Source organism: Triturus cristatus, chromosome 2_1 (genome assembly GCF_964204655.1).
Source record: "Triturus cristatus chromosome 2_1, aTriCri1.1, whole genome shotgun sequence".
Taxonomy (NCBI): Eukaryota; Metazoa; Chordata; class Amphibia; order Caudata; family Salamandridae; genus Triturus; species Triturus cristatus.
In genome coordinates, this window is record NC_140581.1 from 91,611,878 (window position 1) to 91,628,230 (window position 16,353).

The window sequence follows — 16,353 nt, forward strand, 5'->3', positions numbered from 1 at the left end:
GGCGTCAGTGGTATTGGTCATCTGTGGAACAAGGTCTGCGAAGGGCCTGCCCTGCATCAGGCGGTGCTGTTCCACCACTCCTGAGAGCGATGGGCACTGGCCTTCACCAACACTTGCACTTCTAAATGACCTCCACTTGTGATAGTTGCGTCTAATGGCACACCTGCAACAGATGCATGTGGGACCGCATAGGTACTGTGGTGATGCTTAAGGCCATCATACCTAGGAGACTCTATGAACAGATGCATACAGGGTAAGTTACATTTTCCTTTCCTTCTCCTTGGTGGTAAATTTTTGTTATGTAAAATTGGTTTTACATGGGGGTCTTAATACTCAGCTTCCTGAAGGAAATAATCAGAGTTTTGGCCCCCTAGAATGATTTTGCTCATGGTATTGCCCTCTCTGGGTGAATGCCCCCCAACATCTCCCGCCCAACCCCCTCTCCACCCTCCGACAAGTACGCCCTACTCCGTAGAATGAATTCTCACTGTATTAAACGTACTAATTTAATAGGCTTATTCGTGTATCAAGTGAGGTGGGGGGAAATCTATGGGTTTTTATTCTTTATGGTGCTCTGCAAAAGAAATGCTTCGGTACTGACTGTCACAAAGAAAACTCTCCTGGTGTCAACTCCCAGAATGGAATGACTCCATCCTGGTGTCAACTCCCAGAATGGAATGACTCCCTCCTGGTGTCAAATTCCAGAATGGAATGACTCCATCCTGGTGTCAACTCCCAGAATGGAATGACTCCCTCCTGGTGTCAACTCCCAGAATGGAATGACTCCATCCTGGTGTCAACTCCCAGAATGGAATGACTCCATCCTGGTGTCAACTCCCAGAATGAAATAACTCCATCCTGGTGTCAACTCCCAGAATGAAATGACTCCAGCTGTTGTTTCTGACAGTAACCCGCTCCCAGAATCGACCTCTGAGAATGAAGTGCTGCCATTGCTGATGACCCGGAAGGAAATGCCCCACGTTGGAGCTCCCAGAACGAAAGGCTCCTTGTATTGTCCCTGGCAAAGGAAAGGCTCCTGGTTTCGGTGCTTGCAAAGGAATTGTCCCACCAGAAATTAATCCTACTAGTATCGGCTATGGAGAAATAAAGGCTCCTGGTAGCAGCTTTCTATAATGATTTGACCCAGGTATTGTCATCCTCAAAGAAAATCTTTGCGATATCAATTTGGCAGAAGGACGCGCTCCCAGAATTGTCCACCCAGAGGGAAATGCTCTTGAATCGGTCGACCCTACCCCCTAAAAGTCACTGTAGTATCTGCATCCCTGAAGGAAATGTAAAATTCTCTTGCCAGAAACATGCATAAAAACTGATGCTCCAGCCGGCAGGAGAGACAAGCTTTATCAATTGAACTGCAACTCGCTGTGAAACAGATCTCCATGACTAAAGAAAACACATATTTTCCATCTAACTGCAGTGCAACTATAGGTGCAATGTAGCCATTCAAGGATAAACTGTGGCTTTTTTAGGACCCTACTATTCCAGGTTTCAAGGAGGCTTTCTTAGATCCAGATCGCACTTCTAAGAGCAGCCCGTTCTTGTAGGCCCAAGATTTTAACCTCCACTGAAGATTCCTCCCTAATATGTGGCAGAAGGATATATAAAGATCATCATTCGGGGGCAGCTCGGCTGCAGCCCCTCTCCTTTCGTAAAGATGAGGATGAATCTTGTTGAGGTAGGATCTGCTCATTGGCAGAAGTAGAGGTCAACAGCAAACTCGTGGCTCAACACTGTCCTGGTAACCTCGATTGGGTCGCGGTCGGAGTTTACAACAAGTTTAATACCTTGAGATGTGGCCTAGAGACTACTAGTTCGATGTCTTGCCAGCTTCCTATTGTCCCAAATATCATTATATATACTCTCTTATTCATCCATTGGCCTCTTCAAGCGTCACGAAAACGTTCCTTATGCCCACCGCTTCCACCACCCGCTTTCTTTGCTGTGTGCAGGGGTTTGGAAATGGTATCACTCGATGCCCAAGACATAAGAATTGGCGATGTGGACAAGTTGTGATTTCTAGTTCGTCCATGGGCCAACGTTCATCTCCTAATACCACACTATCGGTTATTACGGTTTGCAGTGTTTCCTTAATTACAGTATGCAGACCGGAAACCATGGTACTGTGTGCTCACAGCCAATCATAGTAGTGAAAACAAATCCAGAAGCTGGTGGGAGATGTTTCATAGCCTATGATTGGATGGAAGCTACGATTCCCTGGGTGAGGGTGGGGGAGAAGGAGAACTAAATTGTTTATTGGCTCAGGACCCAGAAATTGTCTTGCTTGCTTGTCTTGTGTGCAGTCGGTGGGCTCTCGGTGCTAAAGTGGCAGTGTTTATTGGAGGAACCAGTTGTGGATAGGCATTCACAATTGCTCTACACTAGTGTGTGTGGATGCGTTGAGCAATGAGACAGCCTGGCTTGACAGCAATAAAAGCAATATAAAATAACCCTCACTTTCTGTGCTAGCAAGACATCTACATGGGAGCAGGCTGCAGGTGGAGTGGGAACAGCTGCTAAGAGTCCAAGTGCTTCATGTGACACCTTCAGCTGGACTTGACCTTTTTTCAAAACAGCACATTTCATGTTAGGAATTTTTTAGGCCAATCTTGCTGTGTGGCCCAGAATGTGATGTGTTGGTGACTTAACTTAGAAGGGGCCAAATTCTTCACGAATGATGTGGGCCCACCTGGCTGCCACAGAACCAGAGATTGCAATTGTTCTAAGGTGGGTGGTGTATTGAGGAAGGATACACATGCGGACTCAGCCCATACATAGATTTCCACAATGTGGTTGCGGGGAAGCTGCGGTTGCTACAGAGGCACAGTAGGTATACAGTTGGGTGGAAGAGAGAAAGTAAATTCTCCTGAAGCATTAAATACATAGTGCTGCAAGAGGGATGGAAGGTGACTGGAGGCGAATGGATGAGAGCGTAATCGTCGGGACAGGAGACACCTGAAGACAGTATAGGCTTATATGAGTGCCTGAGACGTATGAATGAAGCAGAAGAAAGAGTGAGGAGAAACAGAAGGGCGACAGAGCACCTTACTGACATGCATCAGACTGTATCTGTCATATATATGGGAAAGAGTGATTGAGAGAATGAGGTTGTGAGGAACAGAGATGGAGGGATTGAAGGGGCATTGAACAAGAAGCTACATCTGCTGGGGGTGGAAGAGAGTGCACGAGAGAGGATGGTAGAAGCGAATAAGTGCCTGGGACATGTGGCAGAGTCTGTGTGCGAGTAGTTTCTGCAAACTTAGCATGGGTTGACTCAACAGTGGTAAAGACACAGCTGCAGCTACAGAAGAAGACGAGAACAGGCAGCTCTTACAAGGGGATCAGCCCCATTCAGCTTCTCTTAAAATATGCGTTTTAGTTAAAGGATTACATGTTCTCCCTCCTCCCTGCCACCCAAGAGTTTAAAAACATTTCAAGGAAAGCGCCACTTGGGGTATGCTTGCTTATTCAAAATATGCTGGCATCCATACTCCCATTTGTGTTCGGTCTGGTTGAAAAGTAGTGTTTTCGGTGCTTTGTCTCCAGTAGATCTGACTCTGGTGCGCCGAGTTAAACCAGATGCATGCAAGGATAATGGAAACTAGTTCAGCAGCCAAGTCCTCAGGAGGCTTCCAGTCCACGGATGTAACTGGGATTTGAGAAGGTGTTTGGTAACAATTCAGATTCAGCCTTTAACTATGGAGTCTGCACCATAACGTTTTCCAATGTGTAGTTGGACATCAACAAAGCAAGGACCTTTATGTCTGTCCTTTTATTAAATATGGAGCATCTCCTCTGAAGGCTCGTTTTCAAGCCACACGTACGTAGCTTGTTACGCACACTGGAATTATTTGTTTCTAAAGATTCCCTTTATTTTGGTAATTCCGTATACCTTGTCAGTAATCATGAACCCCCTGAAAGTGAGAATAGCCATTCAGTTCCAGAAATCAAGAGAGCTGACGACTGACCTTCAGCGTACTGCTACTCAGGGTGGGCTCATGTGATGCCCCAGTTACAGGAGGGTCTCTACGCCCCAGTGGTCCGCTACGAAGGTAAAAGTGGTAGTGAAATAGGTAATCGCATGATGACCGGAGGACCTCTTGCTCAGGAATGGCATTTCAACTGTCACGTCCACACTTCATGATTGTGTAAGATGGCTCAAATAAGGGTGACAAGTGCATACCACTGAGTAGCAAAGGGATTGCACCGTAGTTGGAGTTTGGAACTGTTCGACTGCTTATTGGGACATCACCACTATTCTGAGGCAAGGTGGAGTTTGTGCAGTCTGGAAAAACAGTGCTTAGTGTATTCATTGCGGATGCAGCTTGGTACCCATATACAGCACTTATCTGAGCAAGGTCTGAAGCAACTCTGTTGCCCCAATACCTTCCAACAAAATCCATTATACAATTTTTTTCTGGAATGTACTCATTCCCTTATTTATACTTGCCACTAGATAACCTATCTCATCCTCCTTCTTTAGGCTGTATGGATTTAAGTATTTTTTTTGTTGTTGTTTTTTTTTACTCTGTTTATTAATTTTGTCATTTAAATGCAGCGCAGTCTAAAATTTAGTGACATATGATTCAGCCATGGTGCAAAGGCAGGTTACATTAAGGTAGGTTGTAAAATGTTTTAATCAGGACATCGCTAGTTAGGACAAGTGACTGTAGGCAACGAGGTTGGGAAAGCAAATAGTCACAGATTAAGCAGTTCTAGACAATAACATGAAACAGGTTAACATCAAACCATAACTCCGTATGGTTCCGCAGTGCTATAGGACTGTATTCGAGGTTAAAACATGCATAGTTAATTTATTTATTTTTTGAGTTTTATATAGCGCTAACTAGACCCGGAGGTATCCAAGCGCTTTACATAGATGGGAACGAGATAGTTGCACAAGTTACATGTGTAGATACAAATACATAGTATAGAGGTGGATAAAAATACAACAATGTACAGTTGACTTCTGAATAGATTATATCTCAAACTTTTGAAACGCAGCGGTAACTAGGGCTAAACACAGATACACATAACAAAAAAAGTAGAGGGGGATAGGGAATTGAGCATACGGTAGATGGATTAAATTCAGGTCCCGCAGACCGGCCCCAATTAGGGTAACACCTGGGGTTAGTCCCTCCAACCGGGCCGGAACAAAGGCAGACCCATTCAAGTCCTGTGGAAATCCCTCAAACAGGCTGGGGACGCTGCCTGGCAGCACCACGGGCCGGCCTCGCCCTCCGAGCCGAAGCTAGCTGGCCACGGAGAGGGCCTACAGATGGGGCAACATGGCCACCTCGCACCCACCATCTCTACCGAGAGGATGCAGGTGAGTCGTGAAGCGATGGGGGAGCATGAGGAGGCCTCTGCAGTCCGTCGCAAGCCACAGACCAGGCCGCCGACACCTTTGCAATGGACCAAGACCTCCCGGAGCTCCCGCCGAAGACCCCACCACCACGATGGAGGACTCCGTTTGTGGCTGCCAGTCCCGTCGACCTCCACCATTCAGTGGTGGAGTGGAGACCCCACAGACCCCTACCACTCACCAGGGGAGGAAGTCGTCCATGGGTTTCCGTCTGCAGACAAGAGGGCCGCAGACAGAAACCTAGTGCTATCTCCCCACCCCGTCTGGGTAAAACATCTCGGGCACCATGGCAGCCGCCACAGGAAACGTGCAGAGCCGCAGCCTCGAAGGTAATCCAAGTTTCACTTTTTCTTTTTGCCAGTGAGAAGCAGTCGTAGCGGGATGCAGAGTAACAGTGGCAGTGTCCGGAAGGTAGGTGAAGGTCGTGGATTAACACCGGAAGGGTGATCCCAAGCCTGTCTCCTCTCAGCTGCTTTTTAGCAGCTCAACCGTGCATTCGGCCATCTTACTAGGAATCTGCTGGCTGTAGTCTTTCTTGTTACTGTGGTAGGCTTAATCTCTTTTGGCGATCGCATTGGAAAAGCCATGGAGGATCGCTGGATAGAAGACTTCAAATCCCTGGGGTGGTGGTGGTACGATGGGGGTGCTTTTCTCCAGGATTTTCGCTACTTGCCGATTTCTAGCCTGGGAGCTCCCGGTGGGAGCTCCTTACCCGTCGGCCCTCTTGAGCCAAAGTCAATAGTTAATGAAATGTAGATTAAAGGTATGAGGTTATTCATCTATGTACCCATTTATCTTTCTTAGGGATTGACTTATTCTCCCAGTTCAGGGTTTTCATAGTTCGTTAAAATTTCATCCTACAGGTTAGCAAGTGGCTTTCTACGCAGACCAGGGCCGGACTGGGAACTGAAACTGGCCCTGGCAAACTGCTTGGCTGCCCCCCCCCCCCCCCTCCCCCCTTACCTGGGGTGAGGGGGGGGGCGCCGCAGAGCAGTTTGCGAGGGCCGCTTTCGGACGATTTTGTTACAGGGGGCCGATATTGCCGGCCCCCGGTAACAAAAACTGCCTCCTAGTGGCCTAAAACCGGCCCCCACCCTAGCGGCCCACCGGGCAAATGCCCGGTGCCTGCTATGGCCAGTCCGGCCCTGACGCAGACCCCTTCTTTCCTCTGCGTAAAGGGCAAGGCATTCAGATTTGTCCCATTTCTCGAGATCACAAAGCCTTTTGTCGATGGGATGGAGTGCTTTAGCTTTCTGGTACATTTCTATATGACTTTTGGTCCGAATTAATGCCAGATCTATTTATATCTATGACCCGCTTTTTGATTTTAGGTTCTAGGAACCGCTCCAACAACCCCTTTCTATCCAGAAGAGACTCAAATGATTCCACTATGCTCCTCAAGAACATCTATATCTCAGTACAGGTCCAGAACATATGGTATAAGCCAGTATTGTAGCAATTACGTGTAGGACAAGTAATATCTGTTTGCCCTTCATCAGGTTTATTAGTTTGGAAGACTTTTAGGTAATGTGTAAGTAATTAACTTTGTTGTCTTTAAGCAATATATTTCTGGACATCTTTTGTGTGTGCTCCAGACTCCCTCTCATTCTTTGTTACTGTTATCTTCACCTAATTCAGCCTCCCATTTAGCCTTAAAATGTAATACATGCGGTATAGTCGTCTCTAACAGGGAGCGATAAATACAGACCACCAGCTTACAGCCATTCCAAGCTGTGAACAATACTTGAAAAACCTTAAGGGTGTCTGGTTCACAAACATTAGCCATTTATTCTGTGATGTCAATACGTACATCAAACATTGTGAAAGTGGGGGGCCAAATTTGTCCATCAAGCTAGCGAGGGGCAAAAACCACTGCAATATAAATTGCCAAGCATAGTCAGACTGGCTTCTGACCAGTTGGCCGATTGTGAGGTGTTATTTGGGAATCCTCCAAAAATACGGCGGGAGCAGAGCGGTCTGAACGCAGTCTTTCTCACACACAATGCGCCTAACACCTCAGAGTGATGGCTGTCAGAATATTTGTGTAAGGAGATGTTCAAGGCATGTGTGGTTGTAGATGCACGTGCTGTGCATACTCCTGTTAGACAGTATTAGGCCCAGATGTGTGAAACTCGTTTTTCTTCAAAGTCTTTCGAGTTCAGAGGTACAGACTCTTCCTCTTGCTGTTAATGTGCATTGTCATAGACTCCATTGTTAGATTGTTTTCTTTCTAGTGTCGGGTTTGGATGTGTGCTCCCGTTCAACACAGTCATGTAGCTCTGTTCGGTCTGCATGGGTTTCTTCCCTTCATCGGTACTGTTTCTCGATCGTGTTCCTCTTTTCTCTTCATCTTGGCTCAACGACTCCAACTTCAACCGGGCGACTCTCGGTTGACCTTGGTCCCATGTGGGCCTTCACCCTCCTTCCGTCTCTTGACCGCGTCCCCCCTCCATTTCCCACCCACCATGCCTCCATGGTAATGGAAAACATGCCATTCCGCTTCTGTCCTCGCTGCCACTTGAAATGCCCTCGGACCGACCTCCATCAGGTCTGTAATTTGCGCCTGTCTCCCGACCACAATGAGGCTGCCTTCAAAGCCTGGAACGTCTTCCGCTCTAAGAAAACCCTCTGCAACTGTCTGGCTCGACATCTCGAGATGTTGCGTAGGAGTGGAGATGACACCCTGACCTCTTCATCTCGGAGCACATAAAGGGAGAACACCACCCACAACCATTGGCCGCAGATGAGGAAGCTTTCTCCCCCTGTGACTGCTCTGATCTGGAGGTGAGTGTAATGATCGCGGTTGTTTCTGCAGGAGCGTCCGGAACGTTGGAGAAAAGTCCACAGTCGTCCCCCACGTTCCTCCGACTCTATCAAACTCTAGAGTACGAAGGACCCGCTGGGGAAAAAAGGGAAACAAAACAAGGATAGGTGGGGGAACACAGGCAGGTCTTGAAGGATGATTCTGGCAGCCGAAATAGCAGGTAGGTGATGTTTCTTCACCGGAAGGAATGATCGCGCCCCTCAGCTGTAACACAAAGGTAGGTATATGAATAGTACTACAGCAATACACTGGAGCTTTCTTCACTTCATTCCCCTCCAGACACCTACCGGAATCAACGCCAGCCTCCTGGATTATGGCCTGCAGGAATAAGTAGGAATACCTCTGCACAACCCACTTATGATCGGTTCCCAGAGGAGGACTCAGTTTCACAATGTGTAAGTCACTTTACAGGCTGAGAACAACAAAGACAGGTTTCATAAAGGATGTAAGGATATGATTCCCCATATGCTCATATGATGTGTAGGAAGGTCAAGTACCGTAATACTTATGTAGGTAGGTGGGAAACCTAATCCACTGCTCAATGGTCCTCGCAATAATCACCCTAGGATGCCTGATGCGTTTTCAAGAGAACATAGGGTAGGGACAGGTAGTGGATGCGCCAATGAGGCCACTGATGCTTGCACTGGGGTAAGAGCACTAAGTCTAACTCCAACTAATTCACAAGACTGGGAGTCGCTCAAACAGGAGGCGTAAGCACAACACAATACAAGCCTGATTCTGGAAGTAGCAGGCTGACATATAACACGACACAACTCAAGCCTGATATGCAGAAGTAGGATTTAACAGGCTTACATATAACACAACACAACTCTAGCCAGAGGGGTTAATTCTGGAGAAGGATATCAGAAAAGGGACTGTGCAGGCGAAGGGAATCACCAACCGTCAGCCAACCTCAATCTCCGATGTAAGTAGAGACGAGTGACGGGCGACCCCCGCACTGCTAAATAACACTTAGACTTTACTTGGCGAGGCGCAATACGCTCAGCCGCTCTGATGGAAGGAGCGCCAACACGCTCGGCCGCTCGGATGATAGGAGCGCCTCTACGCTTCACCAGAGGGAACTGCGGTAACAACCCCGGAGCCGGGACGCGTCTGCTTCAACTCGTCCGCGGCTTCGCACTGGAAAACAGGAAGTACGTGTAACCGGAAGTCAGGCAACAACAATCAAGACGGAACTGGGGCTCAGAGCTAGAACGCGAAGCGGCGTCTGCACGCCCTTCGCCGTTTAAATACACACTGCACACAGGGGCCGGACCGCGGGGCATGACAGTGAGGATCTTCCACTAGTGCAGTCAGCCATGACTATGGTATTCCCACACCATCAACACCACTCGCAAGCTGAGCAACCCCTTGACAAGGGTCGTTCAGCCTCTCTGTGGCACCAGAGACAGGCCGCCACGGCCTTTGGACCATGGTCCAAAGCAACAAGGTGATGGATGGAATGCTTGAATTATTCTCAGTCACTGGCAATCAGTCGGGTCGCATCCCAATCCATCGTTTTTTGCCTAACATGCCATGTCAGTATGGACCCAGCCATATGCAAATCTGCCTTGAACCTGTTCCTTATGAGAACAGTCCAACCTGAACTGCCAGGCTAGGTCCTCCCTGAACAGGAACGCAAACAACGTAGCACTTGTTCACCCAAGTTGGGGCTCTTCAGCCAGGTATAGCTTGATTCTGGTGGCACAGTGAGCCCGGGAGCCACATCTGGGCATACCCAGGGCACTTAGGGCGTCAAATGCAAAAACAACAAGCCACTTGACTGCCAAGGTAGTCCTCATCAATACGAACAATATGACAGCAATTTATTATCTTAAGACGCAAGCCAACACCCTATCTCCACAGCTCTCTCACCTAGTCCAGAGCATTTGGCAGTGGACTCTCTGCCACAATATCTATCCGCTAGCGGAGTACCTTTCAGGAGTGCACAACGACTTTGCCGACCTCCTCAGCAAGATGCAACAAGTCCATGAGTGGGAACTCCGCCCTCAAGTCCTCCACGAGTATGTCCACCGTTGGGGACTCCCAGAGATGGACCTTTTCGCCATGGCAGAAAACACCAAATGGCCAAATCTTGCCTCCAAGTTCCCACACTCTGTCGAGGGACAATGCACAGTGGATGAGTTGGTCATGGAAATTTGTCTATGATTTTCCTTATTTCACACTACTTGTGTTTGTGGTCCAGAGGCTACAGCTGGCATCTCTCACCCTCATTCTTGTGACTGCCACCTGGGCCCGCCAACCCTGGTTTCACCTCTCTACTCTGCGCAAGAGGCTCCCCAACATTCCAGACCTTCTCACGCAGGATCATGGGAAAATCCCGCACCCAGACCCCAGGTCTCTCAATCTTGCGATTTGGGTCCCAAAGTCGTAGAATTTAGGCATCTTAATCTTCCACCGTAATGAATTGGCATTCTCAAAGAAGTGCACATGCCTACTACCCATGCTTGTTATGCTTCCAATTGGAAGGGGTTCATCTACTACTGTAATGCAAAATACATTGACCCTTTAGCTGCCAAAGTTCAGGAAAGTGTCTGCTTCCTACTTCACTTGTAGACTTGTGGTTTGATTTTATCTTCCATACGTCCACACCTAGCTGTTTTAACCGCCTATCTTCAGAACAGGAAATACATATCCCTCTTCAGAATTCCATTTATTAAAGCCTTTATGGAGGGCTTCGAGAGAGTCATTCCTCCTATGGTGCCACCACCCGCATCATGGAACCTCAATATTGTAAAGATTCATGGGCCCTTCATTCAACCCCCTCCAGTCCTACCCCCTCCAGTCCGACCCCCTACAGTTTCTGTCTTGGAAGTTGGCATTTCTGATTGCCATCACTTCACTTGGACAGTCAGTGAGTTTCAGGTGCTAGCCTTGGAAGAACCTTTCTTTCAAATACATGGGGGTAGAGTTGTCCCCTGCACCAACCCCAAATTCCTCCCCATCAGTCCATTGAATTCCCTGTCTGTTTTCCTCAACCTGACTCAAGTTACAGAATGGGCTCTCCATACTTTAGATGTGAAGCTAGGAAACCACAACAGCTCTTTGTTGCTTTCCCCAAACCCCACAAAGGATGGCCCTATCCAAATCGGGCATTGCAAGATGGGTCGTAAGGGGCCTCTAGGCATACTATGCTAAAGCTAAAAGGACCTTGCCCATTCCTCCTAGCACCCACTTCACTTGGAAAAAAGGAGCTTTTATGGTCTTCCTGGGGAAAGTTCCAATAGCTGCCCTCTGTAACGCAGCTACCTTGTCCACGTCACATACATTTACAAAATATTATTGTGTGGATGTGCTAGCCCGCCAACAAGCCATGGTTGGCCAGACAGTACTCTGTACACTTTTTCAAGCTACTGCAACTCCCACACACTAGCTACCGCTTCTGGGAGGACTGATTACAGTCTATGTACTGTGGTTCTTGACCAATAATTCAAGAGGAACTTATTTTGTTTAACACAATAATCAGTTTAAACATTTCGGAGCTAGCAAATGTCAGCTCACAGTTTATATTCAACCATTTGGATTTGCAAAAATATAGAAGATGTGCAACCACCAATTTACAAAACAATTAATATTTATTCAATTGATAAGACACAACATGGTTCAGAAAAATGGAGAGGGTCGTAAAAGGAAGAAAGGTTGTACCAAGGGGAACGTGTAAAGGAGTGCTCAAGGGTGTCAACAAATTGTGCGCACAGGCAGCGGATCTGGTCGCTAAATTGGTTAGGGCCACAGCCTAATGAATAGAGCTTGTGGTGCTTCAAAGAAGCAGCTTCCTCACTCCAAGACAAGTCTATTTTTTTGGCTGTGACCGTCTTGGAGTGAGGAAGCTGGTTTTTTGAAGCACCACAAGCTCTGCCTGTGCGCACTCAGCGCGACATTATTGCGGGTACTGATGCCATTCCCGCCACAACCTCAATAAGTGATGATTCACAACTACGATTGAGGTCATATACAGAATATAGATAATGCCTCACCCCCTGGACGCTTTGGGCGCCTAACACGGTTGATGAGGGTCGCCCCTTCACACCTTCAGTCCTGAGGAAGATCCGCATGGCTGAGGTTTAAATTACCCCTCTTTGCCATCAAGTCGGATCGAAACGTTGACGAAATCCCCCCTGTGTACCTGGACCACAATTTCCTGTCACCCCCATTCCAACCAAGAAAAAATCTTCAGTTTGTTTTATGTGAATTGCCAAACGTTATCTTGTGATTGGCCAGGCTACAACAAACTGTTTATTCAGTATGAGTTCTATGTACAGTCTTTAAAACTCTATGTCCCCCTATACTTTGAATTTTTTGACACCCTTGAGCACTTTACACGTTCCACTTGGAACAACCTTTCTTCCTTTTACGACCCTCTCCATTTTTCTGAACCATGTTGTCTTTTATCAATTGAATAAATATTAATTGTTTTGTAAATTGGTTGTTGCACATCTTCTATATTTTTGAAAATCCAAATGGTTGAATATAAACTGTGAGCTGACATTTGCTAGCTCTGAAATGTTTAAACTGATTATTGTGTCAAACAAAATAAGTTCCTCTTGAATTATTGTTGTCTGTATCAATCAATACCCAGGTCCAAGGAATTAATCAGGTTACCCCATTGTTTATAATGATGTACAGTCTATGTACAGCATGTGTATGTACATCCACACATGCTTCGAACTGAAAATATTACCCAGTAAGTATCTGTTTGTGGCATTGATTGCTGTAGGTTCACATGGCCCCACCCCCCCCCCCCGCCCCCCCCCCCCCCCCCCCCCCGGACGCCTGTGGCCACTGCAGTGATCTTTCTGTCTCACTCTTTGCATGGACATTTCTGTAATACATCGCTTAACTTCACATTCTAACCTCACCCGCCATGCGGGGAAAACATTTTAGCAATGGAGTTGATGACTATGCACACTGCCAGCAAGAGGAGGAGTCAGTCATATTATCTCGGGACTAAAGACTTCCTCAAACAAAAACAACTGGCACACATCTAGATGGCACTGTTAAATGGTAGCGGCAGTTTCAGTCGATAACCCTTCAAGTATTGCCCGGCGGTAATCGCCTCTCATACCATTCGATAATTTACCAATGAAAGAGGCAGGCGCCGGAGACTGGAAGGCAGGAAACAAAGTTTTTATTCCGTCGGAGCAGAACACATCAGATCAGACAGCAAGGTATCGTCACGAGGTGCTCTAACTGCATCTCTGAGGCCTCGCCTCTTATACACAGGTTTATGACTTTATTGCAGAGTTAACATACATGGCACATTCTTGAGATTGTTTTGGAACATGAAAGAACATCCTCGGAATCCCCACTTCGAGCTCGTTCCCACACATATCTACAGTGGAAGTCCCCACCCCATCCACAGTAGGAGATGGCTATCACACAGCTGGACATTCCGCCAATTCCCGGGGGTGGGTGCGACCGGCCGGGTCTCAGGGGGTAGGGGCTTTGATCTACTGTAATCCCTTTGATGTGGGGTGTTTCCCTTACAGTAGGGGTAATAAACTGCATCCGCAGGGCTAGGTGATGGCCTGGGATCGGTTCGGACAATGGGGCGCAGAGGAAGGGGGTTATCAAAGAGATGCATGACCATGTATGGGATGTCGGTCAGGCGTGGGATGTGGTTCTATGGCAGGGTCGCGCAGAAGGAGAGGGTTTATGGCCCGTGTATGAGAGAGCGGGGGTGGCCGGCGCGCGGGGGATGCTTGCAGCGCCAGGGGGACGCGCTGGCGATCGGCAATGAGCAGGGAGAGACCAGGGTGCCTAAAATGGCTGCCGTGCGCTTTCCTGTGTGTCGCGCTGGGGAGAGACAAGATGGCGCAGATAATGTTCAGTTTGCAAGCTAAATTTCCACAGTCCTCCCTTTTAACATGTCTCGCCAGCTTGTCTAGTTTGGATCTATCCCCATAATACTACGAACTTCCATCTCATACAGAGCTTTCATTCGTTCCGCTTCAAAGTTCAAAGTCTTAGGGCAGATGCAGTTCATAAAAAGCGAGCATAAAGGTGGCAGACACTGAATCCCCAAGCAGCATCCACATAGTATCACAATTGGTATTAGGATAAATGAGAACAGCCTCCATCCCCAATTTCTAATAGTGTCCCAAAACCAACTCCCCAGTGACCATTCTTCTTGCTCCTGATGAACCTCTGCGGAAAGTCTGTGGAGGTGTTCAATTGCTTTGTAGACTGAGGGTGAGTTATCCGGTACGTAGGTACAACAGCTGGACCCAATGATGCGGCATGCTCCTCCACGATCAGCCAGAACCACATCTAGAACGAGGCGGTTCTGAAGGGCCACTAGGCGGACGGCCTGGAGCTCGGCGGTGTTGTTGGCGAGGGCGCCAGCCGTAATGTTCATCGCCGTTTCGACTGCCTGGGTTAAGTGGCGGATGGCACGGCTGTTTGCCATTGGACCCCAAAGTGGAACAAGACCCTTTACTGCGTCCATGAACTGTGCTCCGGTGGAGTCGGCTTGCACAATGTCTTTGGCACGTTTCTGTCGGTGATGGTTTGCTGGAGCCACATATGTCGGAGGAAGGACAAAGGCGATGTAGCAGGTGCCTCCCCAACCTTTCGGAAGCCAGGTGTAGGCCGTAGTACCACAGACGAAGTACATATTCGGGGAGGCAACAAAGGAGGGTGGATCAACTGAGTCCAAGTTTCGGGTGATGAGGCAGGAGCTGTGGCCCACCAGCTGCGCCCCCAGGCCTTCGAGGCACACAAATCCAGTGATGTTGATGAAGGACAGGGCCACTGTTAGGGTGGCGGCCGTCCGTTTCCGGAGTTAAGAGAAGGTGGGTCTGGCTGGGTTGTTGAACACTTGCATTTCAACTCGTTCTTTGGCAGGGATGTCCATGTGAAAGGAAGTGTACGATCTCAGAGGGCAGAAGAGGGCAGAAGTTCTTCCAGTTTTGTTCAGCCAGAACCCATGGTAGAAGTGTGACATGGTTCTGCCGGAAGTGGCATTGTCCTTGTAGCTTTCTTGCAGGAAGATTAGTCAGGCGAGGCAGGAACCATGGACAGAAAAAGGTGAAGGGATGAAAGGGATAGAGTGTCCAGTAGCATGTGGTAGCAATCCACAGATCCAGCAATTAGTGGCGTTGGCGGCAAGATTGTGTTGGTGGAGCAGCTGCACAAAAGAGTTATTCCAGAACTCCTTACGCCTTTCTCGGAGTTGGGGAGTTGAGATCAGATGGTGTTCTTTCATGGTGGTAGGTTGAACGGTGGTCAGCAATGTCTTATGAGCGGGTGTGCTCTCCTCCATGATCCAGAAGGTGACCATGAGGAGAAGGCAAAAGAGAAGGGTAATGAAAAGTGTAATAGTCTTTGAGCTGTGCATTCTGTCAGTCTTTGGGTTTTTGTAGTGGATCTTCGGACGTCCGGTTGCTTCCATCATCTTCATGTCGGGTGCTTCCATCACCTTCAAGAGACTCGGTAGCGGGCAGAACCACAGACTTTGTTTAGTTTCTCTCCTGGTGGCCTTTGAGGTGACTAGGCTACCGCTCTGAGATTTTCCACTTAGTTTGTGGTTTGCTTAGCCGAAGTTCTCTCCTTTCGTCGCAAGTTATACCCTTCCTTGGATGGCACGGTGGGATCGGGATATTTCACTAGCTCAAGTGTCTCCGTATCTGGGCGGCGGCTCAGGGATGGTCGGTCTCTGTCCAGAAGTTCTTCTTGGGCGGTGATGTTGTCCGTGGTCGTCAGGGTCGGTGATACCTTCTTGCAGTGGTGTGCATGCAGCCAATTGCGTTTTCCCTCCACTCGAAGAGCTGTTCGGGTGGTGATTAGGACTTGCAGGGGGCCCGTCCACCGGGGCTCCAGACTCTTGGTGCGCTGGAAGTTACGCACTAAGACAAAGTCGCCGGGTTGGATGTCGTGCCCGGGGCCCCTGGAAACATCGGGAATGGCTTGCAGCACCTGCTGATGGATAACAGACAACGTTTTAGTTAGGTTATACAAATAGTCAGACATGAGGACGTCTGGGACATCGTGGATGGATGTTGGTTTTGGTGCAGTCCAAAGGTTCATGGGCCGCCCAAAACGACCTCGTAGGGGGTTAAGTGGTGTTTAGTGGGGGTGGAACGCATTGATAGCAATGCTAGCGGGAGAGCGTCTGGCCATTTCAGTC

General features: G+C 48.3%; 1 protein-coding gene across 5 annotated transcripts in view; it reads left to right on the top strand.

The window, feature by feature from the left end:
- Window positions 1-16,353, top strand: part of ATOSB (atos homolog B) — a 416,415-nt gene that overhangs the window by 306,707 nt on the left and 93,355 nt on the right. The window lies entirely within an intron of this gene.